Below are 26,258 nucleotides of genomic sequence, written 5' to 3' on the forward strand. Positions count from 1 at the left end.
ATTCAATATGGTCATGGCCGATCATACAGACTCAGTATCCCATTCTTGCCCTCTCCACATACCCCTTGATACCTTTAGTTGCAAAGGCCACGTCCAGCTCCCTTCTGAATATATTTAAGGGACTGGCCCCAAGAAGTTTTTGTGGGAGAGAATTCCGCAGGATCACAACAGAGTGAATAAATTCTTCCTCATCTCAGTCCTAAATTGTTTACCCCTTATTCATAGATTGTGACCCTGCCAACTGCCCCAACATTGGGAATATTCTTCCCATATCTAACCTGTCTAGTCTCATCAGGATTTTATATGTTTCTGCGAGATCTCCCTTCAAATTTCAAATTTCAGCAAATACAAGCCCAGTTGATCCAATCTTTCCTCAAATGTCAGTCCTGCTATTATATGAATCAGTCTAGTGAACCTTCACTGGACTCCCTTAATAGTAAGGATGCCATTCCTCAGATTAAGGGAACAAATCTGCACACAATGCTCAAATTGTGGCCTGACCAGGGCCCTGTATAACTGCAGCGAGACATCCTTATTCCAATACTCAAATCTTCTATGAAGACGAATATGCCATTAGCTTTCCTCACTGCCTACTGTACCTTCAGTGATTGTTCCACCGTAACACCCAGGTGTGATTACAGCTCGCCTTTTTCTAAGCTGCCATCATTCAGGTAATAATCGGCCTTCCTGTTTTTGCAATCAAAGTGGATAACCTCACATATATGTATAAATATGTACATTATATTGCATTTGCCAAGTATTTTCCCACTCAACCAGTCTGTCCAGGTCATCCTGCAGCCTCTTAGCATCTCTTCACAGCACACGTTGTCACGCAGCTTAATGTCATCTGCACATTTGGAGATATGGCATTCAATTCCTTTGTTCAAATCATGACTGTATATTGTGAGCAGCTGAAGTCCCAGCTCTGAACTCTTCAGCACTCCACTAGTCACTGACTGATGCTCTGAAAAGGACTCGTTTATTCCACTGTCTGCTTCATGTCTGCCAAAGAGTTCTCTATCCATGCCAATATTTTACTTCATGTAGCACGAGCTTTATTTTTCCTTACTAATCTCTTGTACAGAACCTTGTCAAAAGCCTTTTGAAAGTCCAGATACACAACATCTGAGGATTCACCTTTGTCCATATTATTGGTCACATCCTCAAAAAATTCCGAATTTGTCATGCGTCATTTTCCTTTCATGAATCCATGCTGATTAGGACTGATTCTGTCACCACTTTCCAAATGCTCAGTTCTTACTCCTTTAATGATTGACTCCACCATTTACTCCTCCAGCAATATCAGCCTATAATTCCCCATTTTCTCACTCCCACCTTTTGAAATAAAAATGCAGCTATATTTGCTAGCCACACTGCACCACCTCTCCAAACCAGTACTTGGGAGCTCTGCCAGAATTTACAGACAGTTTTGCATCAGCTGTCCTTGCGCTTCTTCGCACAAGGAATTCTGGATTTGGGTGGTGTCAATAGAGCCTGAGTAACTTGCCTCACTATATCTCGTAGATACTCTACATTGCAGCATTTATATACTGAGAGTAAATGTTAAAGTTCATGGAACTACTTTGTCCTGAAAGTGCTGAGCCTGTTGAGTGTTGTTGGAGTGGCATTCATCCAGGCAAATTCTGACTTCTTCTTTGCAGAACATAGACAACATTTGAGGACTCAGTTAGTGAGTTATAGTCCAGAGAATTTCTAGTCTCTTGTAACCACAGCATTTGTATGGCAGTCATACTTCAGTTTCTGGTGAATGGTAACACCAGGATATGAAAATGGGAGATTCAACAATGTTAATGATATCAAATGCCATGGGGAAATAGTTGGATTTTCTCTTCATGGATATAGTCATTTTTTGATGCTTGGGTGGTGTGGTGTCCACCCAAACCTGAATCTTTTGTAGATTGCGTTGCATGTGGACGTAAACTATTTCATTACCTGACGAGTTGAGAATTGTTCTGAATATTGTGCAATCGTCAGTGAACATCTCCATATTTGGTCATATGAGGAGGGAAGGTAATTGACGATGAGATTGAAATGGCTGGGTGTAGGTAACCACCATAAGGAACTACTACAATGATATCCTGGGACTGAAATGATTAAACACAACATATCTCCCTTTGAGGCAGGTATGCTGCAAACCGGTGGAGAACTTCTCCCCCAAGTTCCCATTGACTTACATTTTGCTAGGGCTTTTTGATGTGTACATTAAACTGTTTAAGATCTAATTGCTTAATTTCAAGTATAATTGCAGGCCTGCTGCTATTACAGTGTAGGCGTTAAAATATCTTGTACTAGCTGTGCTTTAAGAAGCTTGGAGAGTGACCTATGTCATTTACTTTAATAAGCCAAGTGAAATTTATATGTTTGTAGATCAGGTTTCATTAAATTGCTAATAATGTACTCCCACGTACTTTTAAGTACTCATTAACTAAACAAGCTCACTTGCTTATACACCTGACATTACTTGAAATTATTTGAAATTCTGCTGCTGTGGTTCTATTTCACCTGTGCTGTCGTTTTAAAAAGGAACTGGAGTAAAATAAACTAAATTGCAATTTGAAACTGCCAAATTATCTGGTGAAAATATCTGGTTAACCCTTTGAAAGAACTGTACTCTCTTAGTTCCTGAAATATATTTACTGTCACACAAAATCTGCCAAGACTGATTTACTATGAGTTTCTAAACAGAATAACCAGGATTTCCTATAATCTGTTTTTTTTAAATTTTGACTAGTGGATCCTTATATCAAAACCAATTGTTTTGAGCCTTTTTTCTGGAAAAAATGCAAACTGATTGAAATATAATCCATAACAACAAGAAAATAAAACATGGAAAGAAATCGTGAAACCATTCAATTTCCAAAAACACATTTTTCTCTACTTCTGTAAAGTAAATGACAAACACATTAGAGCAAGATGTGTTTTTGGTAAAATATATTTCACAAGTGAAACTGACTTATTGCATATCTAATAAAGCCCCAGAGAGAACTACATGTGCTACAAATCAAAAACAAAGTCAGAAATTGCTGGAAAATCTCAGCCAGTTTGACAGCATCTGTGAAGTGAAATCACAGTTAATGTTTCAGGTCTGGTGACCCTTCCTCAGAACTGTTCAGTTCTCTGAAGGCAGTGAAATTGTTTTTTTTCCAAGGCTTGAGCAGTAATTTGATGCGGTGAACCTGGTTCTAGAAGCCACAGTATGATTTGTATTCAATTCAACAGTAAGAAAAACAAATAGATTCTATAATGGCTGGCAATCTTTTGCTCCAATACATTGATGATGCCTTTGGTGCTGCTTCCTGCTGTCATGCAGAATTGAAAAATTCAATGATGTTGTGCCAAAATTTTACTGTCGACCTAAGGTCTATCTAACAACCAGCCATACCTTGTACAATCATCCATATTCCTTTCTAATTGCTGCTTAAATACCCCTAATGAGGCCCACTCCACTACCCTCTCCAGCAATGCATTCCACGCACCCTGAGTAAAGAACCTATCTATAGAACATAGAGCTAATTTTGCTTCCAATTTCCATCTTTCTCTCACCTTGATCTGATCTATCTCTGACTCTTCCCTTCCATTCCTTGACTTTGCTCTTTCTATTTATGAAGATAGGCTATCCATCAATATCCATCACAAACACACCAACCCCCAGTTATTTCACCTACACCTCCTCACACCCTGCTTCCTGCAAGGATTCCATTCCATTCGCCCAATTTTATATCACTGTTGCATCTGATGATGCTACTTTCCACCATGTTGCCTCTGACATGACCTCCTGCCTCCTTACGCAAGGATTCCCCTCAATGGTGGTTGGCAGGGCCTTCACCGATGTCCATCCAATCTCCTGCACTTAGCTCTCATTGCATCCTCTTCCGAGAACAACAATGGGTCTCCACTTGTTCTTACTTTCTATTCCACTAGTCTCTCCATTCAAAGAATCATTGTCCCCCATTTCTGCCACCTCCAGCAAGATGTCACAACCAAACACACCTCCCCTCTACCGTCAGCAAACTGCAAAGACCATTCCCTCTGCAACACCTGGTCCATTCTTCCATTACTCTTAGTGTTTCCTCATTCTCTCATGGCATCTTCCCATGCAATCACACAAGATGTAACACTTACCAATCACCTCCTTCCTCCTCACTGTCCAAGGCCCTAAATACACCTTCCAAGTGAAGCAGCATTTCACTTGTACGTTCAATCTACACTACTGTATTCGCCATTCACAATGCAGGATCCAACGTATTGGTGGGACCAACTATAGAATGGGTGACCGTTTTGCAGAATGCCTCTACTTTGTCCACAGGAATGACCTTGACTTCCCAATGGAATGCCATTTCAATTTGCCATCTTGCTGTCATGCTGGCATTTCTGTCCTGGAACTACTGCCATGTTCCAATGAGGCACAGCACAAATTCAAGGAACACCACCTAATTTTCCACTTAGGCATTTTACAGCCTTGATTATGTTAAATTCAATAACATCAGAAACTGGATGCAACTGTCAGTTTTGTTGTTACATTCTCTCCATCTTCCCCCACTGCTGCCCCCGCCCCCCATGATCCTTGTTGTGTTTATGTTTACTTTGCACTAAGCACTAATTCTCTCCCTTTTACACATTAATTAACGCTTGTTTTATATCTCTTCCAATCTTTCTTCATCATTAACAACTCCTTTGCCTTTTTCACTACACCCTCTTGCTCCTCATTTGCTTTTGTAAAACATATATTTTTTGAAAACTCTTCCAATGCTTTCTGGTTCTGGAAAAGTCATAATCGATTTGAAATGTTAAATCTGTTTCTCTTGATGCAGATGCTGAGTTTCTCCAGCATTCCCTGTGCTTGTTTCATGATGCCAAACTGCTGCTTTCAAGGCAAAGACTAAAATCTGTGAAAAATTTTCAGTCTTTTATAAAAATTATTATTTTTAAATCAATAAACACGGTCTATCTTTGGGCACAGAAGTGATACCAGATGTTCAACGGTTGCCTTTTCTTTGAACAATTCATAGCTTTCAGGATTACACTTCTTACAGCAAGCTTGAAAGAGAGTTTTGTTACCCAAATTTGTCCTAATGGTAGAAGTGGGTGTTATGGAAAGGTATTCCTGAGCATTCTATTGAATTCACCAATAAAAGTGTGTGGTCAAACGTTAACATCCCCAAAGTTGGACAATCTAAATTGATCAACAGCTGGAGAAATTGGGCCTGACAGAAATTTGGCCAAACTAAGTAACAACAGAGAACATAGAACATTACAGCACAGTACAGGCCCTTCGGCCCTCGATGTTGTGCCGACCTGTCATACCAATCTGAAGCCCATCTAACCTACACTATTCCATGTACGTCCATATGCTTGTCCAATGACGACTTAAATATACTTAAAGTTGCCGAATCTACTACCGTTGCAGGCAAAGCGTTCCATGCCCTTACTACTCTCTGAGTAAAGAAACTACCTCTGACATCTGTCCTATATCTTTCACCCTTCAATTTAAAGCTATGCCCCCTCGTGCTCGGCGTCACCATGCTAGGAAAAAGGCTCTCTCCATCCACCCTATCTAACCCTCTGATTATCTTATATGTCTCAATTAAGTCACCTCGCAACCTTCTTCTCTGTAACAAAAACAGCCTCAAGTCCCTCAGCCTTTCCTCGTAAGACCTTCCCTCCATACCAGGCAACATCCTAGTAAATCTCCTCTGCACCCTTTCCAAAGCTTCCACATCCTTCTCATAATGCGGTGATCAGAACTGTACGCAATAGTCCAAGTGCAGCCGCACCAGAGTTTTGTACAGCTGCAGCATAACCTCATGGTTCCGGAACTCGAACCCTCTATTAATTTACATTTGGAAGAAAATGGGATAATTAGTGATAGGCAGCATGGCTTTGTTCAGGAGAAGCCATGTCTTACCAACTTGATAGAATTCTTTGAGGAAGTGACAAAGTTGATAGCTGAGGGGAGGGCAGTCGATGTCATATACATGGACTTCAGTAAGGTGTTTGATAAGGTTCCCTATGGTAGGCTGATGGAGAAAGGGTCCAGGGTGTACTAGCTAGACAGATAGAGAACTGGCTGGGCAACAGGAGACAGAGAGTTGTAGTGGAAGGAAGTTTCTCAAAATGGAGAACTGTGACCAGTAGTGTTCCACAGGGATCTGTGTTGGGACCACTGTTGTTTGTGATATACATAAATGATCTGGAGCAAGGTATTGATGGTCTGATTAGCAAGATTGCAGATGACACTAAGATTGGTGGAGTAGCAAATAGTGAAGGGGACTGTCGGAGAATGTAGCAGAATATAGATAGATTGGAGAGTTGGGCGGAGAAATGGCAGATGCAAGGTGATATACTTTGGAAGATCCAATTTAAGAGCATACTATACGGTAAATGGAAAAGACCTGAGGAAAATTGATGCACAGAGAAGTCTGGGTGTTCAGGTCCGTTGTACCCTGAAGGAAGCAATGCAGATTGATAGTGTGGTCAAGAAGGCATATGGCATGTTTTCATTCATTGGACAGGGTATTGAGTACAAGAGTTGGCAGGTCATGTTACAGTTGTATAGGCCTTTGGTTCGACACATGTGGAATACTGTGTACAGTTCTGGTTGCCACATTACCAAAAGGATGTGGATCCTTTGGAGAAGGTGCAGAAGAGGTTCACTAGCATGTTGCCTGGTATGAAGGGTATGGAGGGCACTGGCTATGAACAGAAATTAAGTAGATTAGGATCATTTATATTAGAAAGACAGAGGTTGAGGGGGACCTGATTGACATCTACAAAATCATGAGAGGTAGAGACAGGGTGGATAGCTAGAAGCTTTTTACCCCAGAGTGGGGAGCTCAATTACTAGGGGGGGGGGTCACAATTTCAAGGTGAGAGGGGAAAAGTTTAAGGGAGATATGTGTAGAAAGTTCTTTACGCAGAGGGTGGTGGGTGCATGGAACACATTGCCAGCAGAGGCAGTAGAGGCAGGCACGATAGCATCATTTAAGATGTATCTAGACAGATACATGAATGGGCAAGGACCAGAGGGATATAGATCCTTGGAACATAGGTGAGAGGTTTAGATAGAGGATCTGGATTGGCACAGGTTTTGAGGGCCAAAGGGCCTGTTCTTGTGCTGTAACTTTCTTTATTCTTTTCGTAATTGTTGATTATTGAAAAGTTATGAATGTTGTGACTCAACCTAAAATATATGCGTTGTTCCTGAACAGAGGTGGTAGTGTTGATACATCAGAATAAAGAATTAAATGTTAAAGCATATTACTCAATAGTTATCAAAAGAAAAATAAGTGATTTCTATATTGAGCCCATTTAGACCTAAGCGAGATCCAGGGGTAAATCTTTACATCTACAACTGATCTATATGAACCCACCCCTAAGAATATTCGCTGGCCTTTTAACCTATTTTTCAAAATCAACCTGCTCAGAAACATTATTACACACCTCCAGATCAGGTGGCACTTGAATCCAAGTCTCTCAGTCCAAGGGTAAGGATTCTATGATTGCACAAGAGGGCCAAATATTTAGACATCACTCTGAACAGTCAATTGAATTCAGCAGGGGACAATACAAAGTGCATTACTTAAAGTACTTAGGTACAAAACTGGTTTTTTAAGCTTTATACCTTGCATGAAATCTAAAAATATAAAAGAAAACATTGAAATACAAATGCTGGAATGTCCTTGTATATCACAAAGATTGGCTTAGCTGATTGGCTTTGTCAGCTATTAAAGCAGCAAATTTGAAGGGCTTGTTGGCCTATCAGAATGGGCTTTGGAGCAAGTCCTTTCATTTTCTAACCGAATTTGGCAACAAGTCTCTCAAGATGACCTGCATTCATTAAATACATACAAAGGATCACAATGCATGTTGATGGTTGCAGTGCAATGATTTTCAGCTGCATGTTTGCTGCCACCTGGTGACAATTATTGTCATCAAAAATAATCTTGTTTTAATCATAAATAACAAAGTGTAGAGCTGGATGAATACAGCAGGCCATAGATGAGCTCTAATTGAGACCAACAACAATAGGGAGTTTCAGTGAGTACATTCAAATATAATTGATTGATTGATTGATTGATTGATTGGGTGAAGTTCTCCTCACTGGGCTAACTGAAATAAATTTTGACAATTCCAATCTAATTGCTAGAGACATTTGTTTGGAGGATTAGACTGTCCCTGATATTTGATTTTGATTTATTTATTTCCTTGTGTATTTTGTAACAAAATACATGATGAGTAGTATTGTATAGTGTCATCACTCTCCAGTGCCATCTTAAAACACAAAAAAATAAACCTAAACGTTGAATATAAAGGCAGAAAAAGAAGAAATGAAGTGCCAAACTTTACAGTTCTTCTTGTTAAGTACTGCATCATTACGGCAAATAACATTACTTGTGAACTTGCTCAGAAAAAGCATTTATAGATTGAGTGAGAAATGGATCATAAAGATATCTTATACCATTTTAAAAAATGCTGAGGGAGCTGTATTCTGAATTAGTTCTGTTGTACTTTAAGTCACTTAGAGCTACTTGAAGCTGAAACACCAAAAGAACTGCAGATACTGGAAATCTGAAATAAAAACAGAAATTGCTGGAAAATCTCAGCAGAATCTGGCAAGCATCTGTGAAGAGAAATGAAAGTTAATGTTTCGGGCCCTATGGCTCTTCTTTAGAACTGGACTCGAAATGTTAACTCTGATTTCTCTCCACTGATGCTACTGGTCCTGCTGAGATCTTTCCAGCAATTTCTGTTTTTGTTTCAGATTTCCAACAACAACAATTCTTTCAGCTTTTTATATAGCCTTTAATTCACTGCCACATCTCTTCCAGGTATGCCCACCTTGAAAAAGTTCTGCTCCTCCCTCAGAGAGGATTTCCATCCCAGTGTTCTATGTCTTTCTTGTTCACCATCATTAATTTCAGTGTCAATCCTGTCATTTGCCAAAGCTCACTTCTGAAGCAACATCACAGTCCTCAGTGACTACCTCCGGCTTAGATTCCCCCTACATGCATTTCAATTCCAGTTTCATTCTTCATAATTTTGTCCACCCAGATTCACGGATAACTATGTCATGTTCATTGCTTCTCAGAGACCAGTTCTCACCGCATTCTGTGATCCACACTCAGTGTCACATATCACCATATGCACACTCTTAACCTCTCTCCATCAGTACTGTCTCACTCTCGCTTAGAATTTGCTCTCCACTTCATCCTCTGGTTCATTTGACGTTGTAACAAGAAGGTTTTTCTTTTCCTTTCAGGCATTAAGGAAGACAAGATATAACAACTTAGAGATATTCACACCTCCTGAGCCTTTCTCCTTTACACATCCGTCTGACTCCATCCGCTTTCCCAATTCCACCTTCTGTTGTGTATTTACTATTCCTTCTGACTTTCTGCTCTCTGATGCTAAACATTCTGTGCTCAGCAAAGGCCTAAGTTTTATCCTTCTGCATCCCCACCTTAATAAATTTTGGGCACAATATTGAACACTTCTCCTTTCGCTCTAACTCCGTGCCCATTTCTTTAGACAAGAGTCCTCTCCCGTCCCACAGACTCCTTCACCCCGTTTCAAAAACTAGTCGGTGCATTTCAATGAAAACAAGTACGCAGTTAGGGAAGAACTCATTAGTTTTTATCAAAAATACAAATCTAAATTCTGGAATTTTTAGGCTTTTTTAACATTGGGGGATGGGTTGATTTTTTTTGGAATGGCAGTTGTTTGATTTAGAATCTGTTTGATTTTTATAGAATATTGTGGTTTAATTCAACAACTGTGACGAAAGTTTTTCCCAGGCATTGTGAACAGAGCTTTCAGAACAGGTTGTTGGATATGGATTAGATAAGTGTTATCAAAGTTCTAAATAAAAAGATTTATTTGTTCAGCTTTATAGTTACAGAACATCAAGAGGGAACAAGAGAACATACTTCTAACAATGTGGATTTAGCATAATATTGTCGAGGTATGCGTGCTACTGAGAACTCTCTTAAATTGTCAAATATTATCAAAAAGGATATCAAATCATTCACGAGAAAGGATTTATTTTAACAATGCACTGTCATCAATCATGGAATGTCATTATTCATTGATTTCAATGAAGCAATGTAAATTGAAATGTTAGTGTTAGTTATAATTTTGATGAATGAATGGGCAATTTTATTAAATCATTCAATAATTTGCATTTACCTAACTAATTGAATTATTATGATCTCAGTAAATATCGGTAACATTCTTTAAAAAAAATGCAGCTATTTATTAAAAAGCCTAGAACCAGGGATTGCATGTTTTAAAACAAAATATTTTTTACTATTCCGTGTCAAACAAAGCAAATTCAACAGATTATCATTGATAACTTCTCACACCCAAAATAAATTTGGAATTAAAAGACAAATTGAACTTGGTTACAAACTACAACACTAAATTCAACATGCATCTAAGACAAACCCATAGCATGTAGGTAATAAATGTCAGTCATAAATTTCTCTAAAACTGTGACTTCCTTCAAAGAATTTCAGCTGTTTTCCTTTAATAAACTAGTGTAATATTCAGGCAATGTAAGTAGCAGTGGCAGCTCTATCTTTGTTTATCCTCAGCTTCTGGATGTAGATTCTGAATTCTTCAGCTTGCCTGTACTGTGCTGCTAATAGCATCAATTACATCAACTGAATGCAATGGGCTCTCTCCTTCAACTGGCCCCAACCTGCTTAAATTTTTTTTCCTGTTTTAGTTTCCTAAATGATGGAAATGTTATTTTTCTTTTGCAGTTTCTGCTTTCACTTTTTGTTTTTGGTCAGGATCTGCTTAAAAAAAAAACATACAAGCTTTGAAATCACAGACTCCATCAAAGTATAGAGAAAAAATATTCCAAGGTGATTTTATAGGAAAACAAGTGTTCCGTCCAAGGAGGAAAAATTAGGAAATTGATCAACTGCTTTGTCAAAATGACTGCTCTAAAAACTTAAACTGAGGACGCTTAGAAATTTGAATAGAGAAAAGTAAAAAGACAAATTAGAGAAGGGATTTCAGAGGGCTGAATTTTACCAACAATTTTGTCAAATTTGGGAAGTTTCAGGGAGCATTTCAATTTATGCACTCTAATGAGTTATCTCATGCAATTCTCTGCTGCTTACATCATAATGTATGCAACACAGTTGCATGGTGCCACACTCACAACATCATGCACTCGCCAGTGGCAGAAGTTATTCTTGGAACCTTCCAGGATTCATGATATTGGCACCATTTTTCAAGCCCAGCTGTACACCAGGTCAGTCATAAATAGCCCTTAACAGTCTGCATAATTGCTGGCTAACAGAACAGTATTACTTCTGAGAGCATATGGTTGATCTGGGTGACTCTGCATTGGAAATAGAAGCAATATATTTGTATACATATTAATACTTTACACCATTAACTATTATTGATACTATAACTATAAAAAAAACAAGTTACAGAGGCCACCTGCCATGCACATGCTATAATGTAACCCTGTCCATGAGAGCCCTGTTTTTTTCCCGAACACTCATCATACTATATCATCTTGACACTGCCTAATTTGGTAGCATCTCATGTTAGAAGGCTTTCAAAAAACTGAACCATAGGAGTATCAAGAAAAAACACACAGAAAAATACAGTTGCTGGGGCAACCAGTTGCTTGCCTCTCAAACAGAAATAAATTACGATCATTCAAAGCTCATTTCATCCAACCCACACCTTTTGGAAGCCGGTGATAATTCAGTCCTGGCTGCCTTGTTTCGCCCAATGCTGCAGAGCTCTATCATGGTAAAGGTGATTTTTATCCTGCTTAATCATCCTCTTTATCATCCTCCTCAGAAGACCATGTAACTCTCTAAGTTCATCTGCTTCCATCAAATTCTCTTTTTGTCTGTTCCATTTGTGTAGAGTAAACCATGGAAGGTTTATGCAGCACATCCTATCTGGCCTGCACTGCACAGTGTCCCTAAAGTGGTCGAAGCTTCAGAATCTCATTCTTAAAAAGTTTACCAATTGTTCCATAATGGTTCTGGTGGAAGAATGTATCTGTGCTTGGCCTCAGCCAAGAACCTACATAATGGAGTCAACAACCATAGTTGCAGACAGTAGTCCTTGTCTGAAGAGCTACTCTTGGAAGGCATCCAGCCCATGAAATGAAGCAGAAACATGAGTTTTTTTTTAAGTATATAAGTAAGATTCTAGCTTCCAGGGTACTTGGCATAGATTTTTAATATGTGGTACCAATGATTACAGATGACGTGTATACTGGTGGACCAGAATCCTTTTCTTTTTAAGACATCAGCCTTTTTCTGACATGGACTTCTCAGCACAATGCATGCATAGTCCACGCAGCCCGACATCTAGAGAAAGCCACTTTGATAATGTTGGCAAAGCCTTGTGTCCAAGCTACAGCACTGCCCTATCACATAGAAACTGGATGCAGCAGTGTAACATGGCACATATTATTTCACCCTTGATACATCAGTGGGTTTGTATTGACAGGTCTTGCACAGGTTCCCAGTAAATCCTTGGAAGCAACCAGGTGCAAAAAAATTTAGCATAGATCTGACTGCCACCGAGATAAAATAGATACCCAGCTTTTCAGTTCACAAGTCCCACTATATCAGATGGCACAGTTCTGACAGTGTCCTAGGATATCCTCAGTCTGTGGCAGCAATCTACCTGTCTTGGATCACAAAGCGCATCCAAGAGGGTCCTTGGCTTCAGGTAAATGTAGTTAAGGGAAGACCCAACAACAGAAATTTGCTTAAATATGAATGTTTATTAAGTAATAATAAAGAAATAGTAAAGAAAGCAGAATAAAGCAATAGATCTTGCGCTCTTTTGCCACTTGGGGACACCTCGATCGATGGTTGGTCTGGAAGCTTAGGTTCATTTCTGGCACCATTCATGATCCCGGTCCAGCAACTCAGAACAAAACTCTGTTTTATACTGTGTAACAAACAGCAAGTGCAGAAATGCAGGTACAGAAAACATTCCTGACACTGCCTTCTTTGGCATGTACAGGAATATTCACAGGATGCATTCAAGGTCATGCAGCTGCTGAATATCTCATCAATTTTAGCCCATCCTGTACAATCCACCCCAATGATATTTGACAACACATTTACAAATGCAAATGCAGGCACAAATTAGCAATAGCCACACAAGCGCATACAAAGAGAGAAAGTAACCTTACACTAGAAAATTAAAACTACAATGAAAATAACCATCATCGATACAAATAATATAACAATAGAGTATATCATCAAATTAATGACCGCAGGGGCCTTTGGAGACCAACCCATAAGTATATCCCACTGTGATATACAGTCAAGGTTGTGATGGAATCAGCATGTCGTGTTAACTGCCCACCCTCACGTGACTTGGCAACTTCCATTCAATGTATATTTCATCCCTTGACCGCTAATGCCTGGCTAATAAGGACATTTTCGAGAGAAACTTTTCCAACCGAGTCAGGTTGACAGTTGATGGAAGGTTCTGTACCCTGTTAGTCTGTCATGCTTTCCACACCATTTCCACGCACAAGCCATGTAAACCTATTGCCCATGTCAACTGATGAGTCATCCACAGCAGCATCCATCCATGATAAATTTGCATGGTTCTGTGAAGAAAGTATATCTTATCAGTGTACAATCTTTGATAGCTCACTCTCTTTTCATTAATTTCCCTCTGTCTATACACTCTGGTACCTTCTGCCCAGTTATCAATACACAATAAATATTACCTTGCCCATTTGCAAATATTCACCTTAGATGGGCATTGTAGATGGTGTACCCACACTTTTATCCCCGTAAAAAGGTTGTTGGATGCAATAAGTTTTTTAGGAGGACGTAACTCGCCACCTCCTTTAAACATTCTACTCATGGGTGCCCTTATTTTCAGAGACGGATTATACAATGCCTGTGACAACACTTTGAGCCACCCCTGTAATGTATGATTCGGGGTCAATGGTTTAATTTGTTGTTTTAATAACCCATACATTCATTCTACAAAGCCAGCTGCTTGAGAGAAATATGAATCTGGGACATCCATTGTCTGCAGCCCACTGCTGCAACTGTTAATCTGTAAAGTGTGAGCTATTATCTGATTGTATTTCTGATAGTTTATCATAGTAGGATATCAGCTAGGACATCCAGGCCCTCTTTCTTGGCAGTGATATGTGTTTTACCTTTTGGCACATTTCATATTTGCCAATGACTTCTCTCAAAGGATTGTGGGCAAGTGCAAACCTCGATCTCTTGCCCATTGCACAGTGCTGTGATACCCTGACTTACCTGATTTTTCATGAGCCAATTTTCCAGTTTGATACTTTTTGGATGCATCTTCAACCATTCTGGCTTTTATTATTCTGTCTACAGAATTGTTGTGTTCAGCAGATTTTGAACTATCCTTCATATGGCCATCATCATGGTGCACTGTAATTTCAATGTGCAATGCATTTGCCTATATTTGTTTCCATTGTTCTGTTCCCCTCACAGGCTTTCCAGCAACCTTCCAGTCATGTGACTACCATATTGGCATCCATACAGCCATTCCACTGGCCACCACCCACAAGCCAGTATAAATGTATAGACATTGACTCTCCTCCTCCAGTGTTAGGACTGCCGCTATTAATTCAGCATACTGTTTTGATCCCCCGTCTTCTCCACTATGGATAATGGTCTGTGTGGAGGGATTAAACGCAGCTTCTCACCACTTCCTCTAGCCATTCTTCCAAGTAGCTGATTCATCAGTGAACCAAGCAAATTGATGAGTTTCTTTGGGCAGCTGTTCAAAAGGAAAGCCCATTGAATGGGAGGTACATGCATGGCAAGGTCGGATCTTGGAATTTGTTCAACTGGGGGGCATTCAGGTATTTGTTTATGGAGTTTAACAACTCCTTTTTTTCCATTCTTGACTCAATCCATTAAGTACCATTTCCATTTTACAATTGAGCTTTGCTGGGTTCTACTGACCTCATGTGTCCCAACATCAGGCAATACCCATGTTACTGTTGGTAATTCAGGTCTGAAGAGTACTTTGTCCTTGCCTGTCTGCCCTTCAGTTTCTATTAGGACCCAGTCACAGGCCAGTAGTTACTTTTTAAATAGTGTGTAATGCAAAGCTGCCTCAGTCAGTTTTCTGGACAAGAAGGCCAAAGACATTGCTTTCCCTTTTTGTCTCTGCCATTAGCTCACATGGCTACATCTTGTACTACTGATGCTTGTAATTTAAAGGGTAAGCCAGCTATCTGAGGAGCTGGGGAAATGCCAGCACTACAGCCTCTTTAGCAGTCATAAATGCTTTCTGCTGTATATCACCCCACTCAAACTGAACGTTCATTTGAATAATGGCATAAAGAGATCTTAGTAACACGGTCAAGTGAGGTATATGCTTGTGCAAATATTTGGGCAAACCTATAAATTTCTGTGCCATGTTCTTGCTAGTTGGAACAGCCATTTCTTGTTTGTTATTCTTTACTTTGCAGGGATAAATCTATCCCCTTTTGTCCAATGAATGCCCAAAAATTGCACTGATTGTGCTGGTGCCCGTATCTTTTTTTTGGGCTCACTTCCCAAACTCTGTCTCACATATGTTGCACCAGTGTGGCCAGAGCTTCCATCACTACATTCATTCATCCTATCTGTGCCCCTCATGATTTTATACACCTCAATAAGATCACCCCTCATTCTCCTAAGAGCCAAAGATTAAAGTCCTATCATGGTCAACCTCTCCCTATAATTCAGGTCTAATAGTCCTGGCAACATCCTTGTAAATCTGCTTTGCACACTTTCCAGTTTAACTATTTCATTCCTGTAACAGGGTGACCAAAACTGTACACAATACTCCAAGAGTGGCCTCACCAATTACTTTTACAACTGTAATATAATGTCCCAACTCCTACACTCAACGCATCAACCAATGAATGCCAGCATGCTAAATGCCGTCTTCACCAACCTGTCCACCTGTAATACCACTATCAACAAACTATGTATTTGTACTCCTTGGTCCCTCTGCTCCACAACAGTCCTCAGGAGCTTACCATTTACTGTGTAAGTCCTACCTTGGTTTGACTTTCCAAAGTGCAACACCTCACACTTATCTGTTTTGAATATCATTTGCCAATCCTCATCCCAATTCCCTATCTGATTAAAATCCCTCTGTAATTTTTGATAACCTCCTCGCTATCACCAATACGTCTTAATTTTGATTTTATCCGCAAACTTTCTAATCATGCCTTGTATATTAACATCCACATCATTTATTTAAATAACAACTAACAAAGGTTGCAGCACCGACCCCTGTAGCATACCGCTCGTCACAAGCCCCCAGTCTGAGAAACATTCTTCAACCATTACCCTCTGCTTCCTACCATGAACTAATTTTGAATCCAGTTAGCTAACTCTCCCTGGATCCCATGCCACCTCACCTTCATAACTAGCCTGCCATACGGGACCTTATCAAAGGCCTTACTAAAGTCCACATAGACAACATCCACTGCTTTACCCTCTCCTATCCTCTTGGTTACCTCTTCAAAAAACTCCAAAGGATTTGTCAGACATGTCTTCCCACGCACAAATCCATGCTGACTATCACTAATCAGACCCTGACTATCCAAACGTTGGTTGATCCTGTCCTTTAGTATCTTTTCAATAACTTGTCTACTCTCTATGACCTGTAGTTCCCTGGCTTGTTTTTGCTACTTTTCTAAAACAATGGAACAACATTAGCCACCCTCCAATCTTTTGGAACTTCACCAGTGACTAAAGATGAAGTAAAAAACCTCTGTAATTTCTTCCCTAGCCTCCCAAAATGCCCGAGGATTGATTTGATCAAGCCCCAGAGGATTTATCCTCCTTAATGTGATCTAAGGCTGCAAACACCTCCTTCCTGGTAATATGTATGTGGTCCAAAACATGCTCACTTGTTTCCCTTATTTTCTTAGCATTCATGATTCTCTCCTTAGTAAACACTGAGGAGAAATATTCATTATTAATCTCCCCCATTTCCTGTGGCTCCACACATAGACAGTTGATCTCTAAGGGGACTCATTCTCCCCCTAGTCACCCTTTTACTCTTGGGGTTATCTTTAACCTTATCTGCCAGATCCATCACATAACCTCTTTTTGCTCCTCTGATATCCCTTTTAAGTGTGCTCCTACACTTTTTTTGGCCATCTAGGGATTAATATGAGCCTGATGTACAATGCAATATCTCATTGTACATTGGCTTTCCTCCAACAAATGATGATAGGAACATAGGGCCTCTGGTCTCCAGTCATCCCACCAAATGCCCTTGCAAAGACCCCAGAGTCCCAGGCCCATCGCCGATTAATTTGCTGACTGGCTTGCCATAACTGCCCAACCTTCTCCAGCTGGGGTATAGTGATTTTTGTGGGAGATGCAGTCAGTGTGGTTTCCTTTTCTCCCTCCACATCTGATTTAGTCTTGTCTCACTTCATTATGCTTTGGAGGGAAGTGTGTCCTCCACATATAGTACATGGTATCCATAGATATTCCATCTCTCTTAGTCTTCCCTACTCCTGCCCTTAATAGTGTTGCAAACATTTCTCTTCTAGTTATTTTTTGTTTCACTTTCAAACCCACCTCATCTCCACCTGTTGTCCTTCTTTCTCACTAGCTTGAGTAAGCCTCACTCTTCACTTCACAGCCTCCATATCCTCTAACTGTCCTGACAACAAACGTAGCTGTTCCACTGCCTGTCCTTGACCTAGCCCTAAAAGGGCACCTCTCATCCAGCATAAGTGACTTTGCATTAGCTGGCCCCTCATTCCAGCTGTGAATATTTCCTGGTTTTGATCCTGAAACTGTTGAGAATATATACCTGTTCATTGAAGTCAAATCCCTCGAATGCTTTATATCTTCTGGTATGCCTTCCCATCTATCAATATCACCTTCCCAATCTATTGGGGAAGGCATAGTAGGAACAGCAGATGCTGGAGTCTGAGATAACAAGGTGAAGAGTTGGAATAACACAGCAGGCAAGGCAGCATCACAGGAGCAGGAAAGCTGATGCCTCAGGTCTGGACACTTCTTCAGAAAGGGGAGGGTATGTACTTGTTTCTTATTGATAGCATCACTGCATTCCACAACCATCCAGTTTACCATGTGTTTCTATGAATGCCATTCAAATGTGCATGAACGCTTAACACTCCCAGATTCCCTTGCTCTGTGGCACTCAACATATTATGGCTGTACCCCAATCCCATGACCTCGTTAGCCCAGAGGCCAAGGGTTCACTTGACTTCTGCTTCAAGCGTGATCCCAAATCCTGTAATTTGAGCATAAAGTAATTCACAACGATTGAATTTTGTGTGCTTTGTCCCTTTTTTGCCTTATTCATTATTGGGGGTTATGCTATTGGTGCTCTTTCAGAGGATGGCTCCAGAGATGAAGCATCCCTGTCTCTATCTGCCCATTCATACTCTTAAATAGATGAATACTAAATGTCTCTGTCTCAGAGGTGAGGTCCCATTGTGAAGTTATTAGTGTGCACACTTTGACTGGGTCAACTTTCCAATTGGACCGTTTTGCTCTTTTTTTCTGCTGCACAGTCGACAGATGGCTTAATACCTGGTTCTGTTTCTCCCCTGCCTTCTTAGTTTTCTCCTGCACTGTCTTAACTGCTTCAATTAGGGTGGTATTATACTATTCTACTGCCATCAAGCTGTCTATTTTTTAGTCTGGCATTCTTCTAATTCCCTGCACATAGAATGCAAAGCAGTTAACAATTATCATTCCATTTGCAGTACACTGCCCTTGCTTTTGGGGATGTCTATTTCTCACAAGAGCTTGCGTATGCCAGCCTGTATGAATAACCCTTCTTTCTCTCTTTTTCCAATTATAACTATCCCCCATTCTTGCAGGGGGGCCAGATTGTGCTAACAAGATAGCTATGGACCCGAATCCAGAGTCTCCCACATTCCATCCTTGGAATACAGGAGATCTTCGGACCATCAGGTTTCCTTCCCCCTCTTAAACTTTTTCTGGAATCCTATCCTCATTGCCATAGGTATCTTGGATCCCAAAGTGCATCCAAGAGGTTCTTCAGATTCGGTTAAATGTAGTTAAGAGAAAACTCAGCAACAGCAATTTGCTCAAATATGAATGTCTATTAAATAATAATAAAGAAATGGAAAAGCAGGGATAAAGAAAAGCAATAAGCCATTTTGTTTTCTGCCCATTAGGGACCCCTCATTCGATGGCTGGACTGGAGGCTTATGTTTGCTCCTGGCACCGTTTGCAATCTCGAGGTGAAGTCCAATGACTCAGAACAAACTCTCTCTCTTGCTATCCTATACAGTGTGACAAGCAGCAAGCACAGAAAAGCAAAAACAGAAAATATTCCTGATTGTGCCATCTTTGGCATGAACAGGAATGTTCACAGACTCATTCGAGGTCATGAAGCTATTGAGTATCATCATACATTTTAGCCCCTCCTGCACATTGCCTCACTCATCTGGAGGAAATGACTTTGAAGGTGGTAGACTCTGGGTGTCCTCCACATCCTAAGGGCCACTTCAGTTGCACCCTCTGCGCATGGAGGTTGTTAGCAGACTCTGGACTTTACTGTTGGTTCTGAGCTTATTCCTCTCCATTTCTCTGCATCAACATTGTTGTGCTATCACCACAGTGATGAGAACTCTGCTATGGTTGAATCGATTGATTGTGCTTCTGCTGAACCTATGTGAGGTATTTCAAAAACAGAACAGGTCCTTTAATGTGAGTCACCATTCACATCACATTCAAATTACAATTTATCATTGTCCTGACTACAGGAGAACATGGAGGACTTGGGCGTGAAGGACCATGCAATGGCAGTACATTCACCTTTTGACATTGTGAACTATATTTTGGACAATGCAACACAAACCACTCTGGGAGTATGCAGTGGGATTACTGAAAGCTGGCCCCTCCCACCCTTAGTTCCTACATCTTCAAAAAAGGCAGCATTTCATATAAGAGCACGTTGGCAAATGCTTACACTTCAAGATGAGGTGAAACCAGTTGTATGCCCTTGTGTAGCATATGAAATCTTGGATTGATCTTGTGAAATGTGACCCACATTTCACACTTAGAAATCACCTGAGACTAATTCTGCTGCACAGAGGTGACTGTCATAAATTTGTAATCACCATTGACGTGGTCACTCTTACTTTTGACCAAAAAATTTATCCACATAGGTGGTCAGGAAATATGTTTCACATACAAGACTCTATGACCACAGATGTGTTTAACCTGCACTGTGTACATGTCTAATTAATGCAATTGCCTTTTCAAGAGTTTTATATCTCTAGTAACTGGAGCCTGTGTCTGCAGACAGGAAAACAAACACTTACTTTGCTCACTTTTCAAAGTTATACTTTGCATGGTGGGTCACAGGCTCAGTCTGGTAAGCTAGGGCAATCCAAAATGTTAATGTACATTCTTCCTGAAATTCCCCATGGACCCCTTCAGCTCTGAGCTCCTGCACAGTTCCATCAGCTGTTTCATTTATACTTATTTTTCCCAACACCTGCCAAGAGATCCAGGACTATGGGATGGCCATACTAACCATTATGTTACATCAAAGCTAGGGTGGTAGTGACTGTCAACGAACACTTCTTACAGTAATGCATGCTATCCAATGCACTGTCATCTTCCACTTTTGCGTGGTGAGCTGCTTCAACTTCCCTTCCATAGCAATGGTCCCTAATAATGCCCCTTAATTTTCATGCACAGACCCACCCCCCAGACTGGCTTTGACACACCTGCTGACTAACTTGGAAGGACAACCTCAAATGATGAATAGCCAATCCCCTGTGTGATCTCCATGGACCCCTGCAACTGACTTATTACTAATCCCCAAACTACACATGAAGAGGGTGACCATGGGCCACTGCTGGTAGTGATATGAAACACCTCACCCTGAACTCTCCAAGCAGATCACTGACCATGTCCAAACCTCTGGACTGAGTCGAACGCCACTCTTGACTTACTGTGCTGATACCCAGACTGGCTGCAGTCCTCCTGAACTTGATTCAGTTTATTCTGTTTAGGCTTTGAGACATTATTTTTTGGTTGATGCACACGGACTGAGTATTTTTGCCACATAAGCTGCTTGCACATGTTGCATGTATGACATTGATGAAGCATGGTACAGAACAGCAACAACGCCACCTTTTTGACTGATCACTTTGGCATTCGTAACAAGCTGCCTGCCTATGTATCTGCTAAATTATAAGGCAATGCAGATGTATATGCAGGCCTGTGAATGAAGTAGCAAAGTGCAAAAAAGCAAGGCAAGGAAAGATGATGTTGTGAACATCCAAGTAGGTGCAAAGTGGCTCAATGCTAAGAAAACAAAGACCCCAGCAGTAGCAAAAGTAATTAAGTGCAGTAGTGAAATGGAAAAGTGTATTTTAAATTTTGTCATGATGTGATGAGGAATGCGCATTTCTGATACTAACTTCTGTAGATGAAAGATGCAGATAGTTATTGTCCAGGGAGCCTGCCCTGAGATATCGGTGAATATCGATCAAGATGAAGACCTGGCAAAGCCAATGGTGAACTGGAGCTGCCATGTATTTGCTCTGACTTTCATATATGGGATTTTCACCATCAAGGTTTGGTCTGCTGTGTGGTGAGAATGGAAAAATGCATATAAATTAGTTAAGAATAGGCATTAATGAGATGTTAGAGTATGCAAATAGACTGTGCTCCTAAGATGCTGCTTGGCCCGCTGTGTTCATCCAGTTCCACACTTTGTTATCTCGGATTCTCCAGCATCTGCAGTTCCCAGTGATGGCAGTAAAGACCAATCAGGGAAAACTGATTCAATACAGGTGGAACGGTGGCTCAGTGGTTAGCACAGCTGCCTCTCAGCACCAGGGGCCAGGGTTCAATTTCACCTTTAGGAGACTGTCTGTGTGGAGTTTGCACATTCTCCCCATGTCTGCATAAGTTTCCTCCGGCTGCTCCGGTTTCCTCACACAGTCCAAAGATGTGCAGGCTGGGTCGATTGGTCATGCTAAATTGTCCGTAGTTTTCAGGGATGTGCACATTAATGTGGGCTATTGATGGACTCGTCTGGTTGGGATGCCCTGAAGGTCAGTGTGGAATTGTTCAGCCGAAGGGCCTGTTTCCACACAGTCAGAGTTCTACGAAATACAGCCTATCAAAGCTCCTTGATCAGAAAAATAACAAACTGAAATGAATATTCTCTTCTTCTGCATTACAGACTGTGGCAAAGTTAAAGTGCTATCTTGAACAAAGAGCCACCTTCAGCTCCTGTGAAGAGCTGTGTCATGCAACAATGAAAGAGCTATTTAATACTGTCACCAGGATGATAACAATGACAAAGAGTATTCTGGAGATGAGGAAATGAGGACACCCATATTATCATAGGTGAGCAATTCATCTTCTTGTACGGTATAATCTCCAAGATAATAAAGTGTGAAGCTGGATGAACACAGCAGGCCAAGCAGCATCTCAGGAGCACAAAAGCTGATGTTTCGGGCCTGGATGCAGGTCTAGGCCCGAAACGTCAGCTTTTGTGCTCCTGAGATGCTGCTTGGCCTGCTGTGTTCATCCAGCTTCACACTTTATTGCCTTGGATTCTCCAGCATCTGCAGTTCCCATTATCTCGGGTATAATCTCCACATTTGTTTCAGTTCATTGTTGCTCCTATGCAAATAAAATACCCGAGTATGTTGAGCACAATTTTCATTGAAAATGGAATAAACTTCTGAAGCAGGATCAACATCAAGTTCCTGCACAGTGTCATGCATCACATGGGTAGTGGTGTGATAATCAAACCCAGAATTCATAGTGTCATATTCCTAGAATCATTAAAGATTTTTATAATACACAAAATTCCTCAGCTTATCTGTCTTTTAGACACAGCTTGACAAGAGGATGAAGATAGCAAGAGCTGCAGATGCTGGAGTCAGAGATAACACAGTATGGAGCTGGAGGAACACAGCAGGTCAGGAAGGGATCCTGCTTCAGAAATGGCAAGGGGAACGGGAACTGGGAAATAAATAGAGGGAGGAGGGGTGGGGCTGGAGAATGGTAAGTGGGTTGGTGATAAGTGAATGCAGGGAGGGAGTGGTGGGAATTGATCAGTGGAATGGGAGGGGTGGATAGGTTTACAGGTTGTGTCAGGTCAAGGAGGTTTGGACGTGGGATGAGGCCGGGTTTGGGAAGATTTTAAAACGGGTGAATTCTATGTTGAGGCCATCAAGCTGTAGGGTCCGAGGCTGAATATGAGGTGTTGCTCCTCCAGTTTGTGTCTGGCGTTATTGTGGCATTGGAGGAGGCCCAGGATGGACATGTCATCAATGGAGTGTGAGCAGTCATTAAAATGGTTAGCAATCAGAAGGTGCACAGATGCTCCAAGAAATGATTCCCAAGTCTGTGCTTGATTGTAGAGGAAGCTACATCAGGAGCAACAGATACAGTAGATCAGGTTGGAGGATGTAAAGGTGAACCCCTGTCAGATATGAAAAGTTTGCTTTGGGCCTTGAATGGTGGTGAGGGGGAGGTGTAGGGGCAAGTGTAACACTTCCTGCAGTTGTAGGGAATGGTGCCGAGTGTGTTGGGGTTAGTGGAGAGAGTAGAGTGGACAAAGGAGTCGTGGAATGAGCATCTCTACAAAAGGCAGATGGATGGGGAGGGAAATTTTGCTTTGGTCATGGGGTCAGATTGTGCGTGGCAGAGAATGATGCATTGGATGAAGAGGTTGGTGGGGTGGTATGTAAGGACTACGGGGATTCTGTCTTTATTTTTGTTTGGGGGAGGGTGTTTGAGCTGCAGGAAATACAAGAGATGTGGTTAAGGGCATTTTTGATTACCCAAGGGAGAAAGTTGCGGTCCTTGAAATAAGAGACTGTCTGGGATGCCCAGGATTATGGTGTTCCATCTTGCGAGCAGTTGTGTTGGAGGAATTAGGAGTAAGGGTTTCCATTCTTGCAGGAAGGTGGGTGAAAGGATGTGTAGTCCAGGTAGCAAATGGAGTTAAAAATTGAAGTCTCTGGAAGCTTAGCAGATCTGGTCAAATCCATGAAGAAAATATTTACAGTTAATGTTTTGGGTCCAGTGACTCTTCTTAATCAATTCTGAGGAAGAGTCACTGGACCCAGAAAGTTAACTCTAATTTTTTTCTTCACAGATGCTACCAGACCTGCTGAGCTTCCAGCAATTTCTGTTTTTGTTCCCGATTTACAGCATCTGCAGTTCTTTTGGTTTTTATTAGCTATGAAGGTCGGTCGGTTTGAAATAGACATCGGTATTGATGCGGCTACTAGATACGGAAACGGAGAGGTCCAGAAAGGGGAAGGAGGTATTGAAGATGGTCCAGGTGAATTTGATGTTGGGGTAAAAGGTGTTAGTAAAGATGATGAACTGTTCAAGATCCTCATAGGAGCATGAGGCAGCACCGATACTGTCATCAATGTACTGGAGGAAGAGGTGAGGGATGGTGCCAGTGTAACAGCGGAAAAGGGACTGTTCCACATATCCTTCAAAGAGGGAGGCATAGCTTGGACCCATACAGGTGTCCATAGCTACCCTGTTCATTTTATTGAAGTAGGAAGAGTTAAAGGAGTAGTTGTTCAAGGTTCTGTTAAGCGGATGAGGGTGTTGGTGGAGGGGACTGGTTAGGCCTGCAAGAGAAGAAGAAGCAGAAGGCTTTTAGGCCATGTGTATGTATATGTGTACATGGATTGGATATCTGTGGTAAAGATTAGGTTTTGGGGCCAGGGAATTGGAAGTCTTGGAGGAGATGGAGGACCTGGGTGGTGTCACAGATATAGGTGGGAACAGTGCCTCTAGTGTCACAAAATGATGCCACATGCAAACTGGAGGAGCAACACCTCATAATCTGCTCAGGAGCTAACAGCCTGATGGCCTTAACATAGAATTAAGATCTCCCCATCCCCAGCCCCATCCCATGTCCAAACCTCCCACTCACCCCTGCCTCTTTGACCTGACACAACCTGTCCATCTTCTCTCCCACCTTTCCGCTCCATCCATCCCACTGACCAATCTCCACCATTCCCTACCTGCATTCACTTATCACCATCCCACCTACATTTCCACAGGCCCACCCCTCTTCCCACTATTCATTTCCCAGATCCCTTCCCCTCCGTATTCCTGAAGAAGTGTCCCAACCCATAATGTCAGCTTTCCTGCTTCTCTGCTGCTGCCTGACCTGCTGTGTTCCTCCAGCTCCCACTGTGTTGACAAGAGATTAGATCAGGATTCTGTATTTAACAAAATAGCTATTTATTACCAATTGTTAGATTTTAAATACAAATAAACAAGTATGAAGCATCAACATATAACTCTACTGGCAAAAACCTTGGCCTAAATATAAAGATTACTCCTCTACACATGCATATAGACCAACACAGAAAGGAACAAAATAATTGGTATTATGGATGGAAAGAAAGACTGGAAAAGCAGTTCAGTGGCTGTTGTCCACAGGGTTTGCTGACAAAATCCTTTTGCTTATCAGAATGCTGTCTCTCAATCTTCTCTAGGTACTTTCACTGGCTTTCAGGATACACAGGATAACTGGTTCATACTTATGCAGGCCTCTAATATTTTAACTAAAAATCACAGCCTACAGCAACTGATTAGGGGAAATAAAGTGGCTATGTTTGTGCTTGAAATTCTTTTTAATGCAGTGTTAAAATAGATCCTTCCCTTCCTGAGGTCCGATTGCTTATAACCTGAATATTCAGATCCCTAAGCTGTTCAGCTACCTGACAAGCAATTGCATTGTTGTTTGGAGGCAGGAAGCCTATGTTATTGATAGTAGTAGCTCAGCCACGAACCAATCAGCTACTTGCTGCTAGCCAAATCTCTGGTCATACACTGCCCCTGGCTCCATCTTGTCCGTAATCAGACTTTCCCCCAGGTTGAACCAATAACTGTGTAAACAGCATTTACCATGGGTGTCAGGTAACTTGATTTTAAAATGTGCAACAAACTTGGCTTTTAAACAAGTCCAAATCCCATTTCAGTCCACAATCAAAAATGCAGAAATGTAAAAGGTTGGGGAAAAGCCTAAGTTTGGAGATTTGAAAGAAGATTGAACAACAATGGAATATTCAGTGTCTACCAACTGCAGACTAGTCTTAATCCCTTCTAAGAGTTTGGACCGGCTAGATGTTGAAGTTCTGTATTTCCCTTCATGTTTTGCTTTCTAAGCCTTTCCTCGTTCTGAAATTGACTTCC

Source organism: Stegostoma tigrinum, chromosome 6 (genome assembly GCF_030684315.1).
Source record: "Stegostoma tigrinum isolate sSteTig4 chromosome 6, sSteTig4.hap1, whole genome shotgun sequence".
Taxonomy (NCBI): Eukaryota; Metazoa; Chordata; class Chondrichthyes; order Orectolobiformes; family Stegostomatidae; genus Stegostoma; species Stegostoma tigrinum.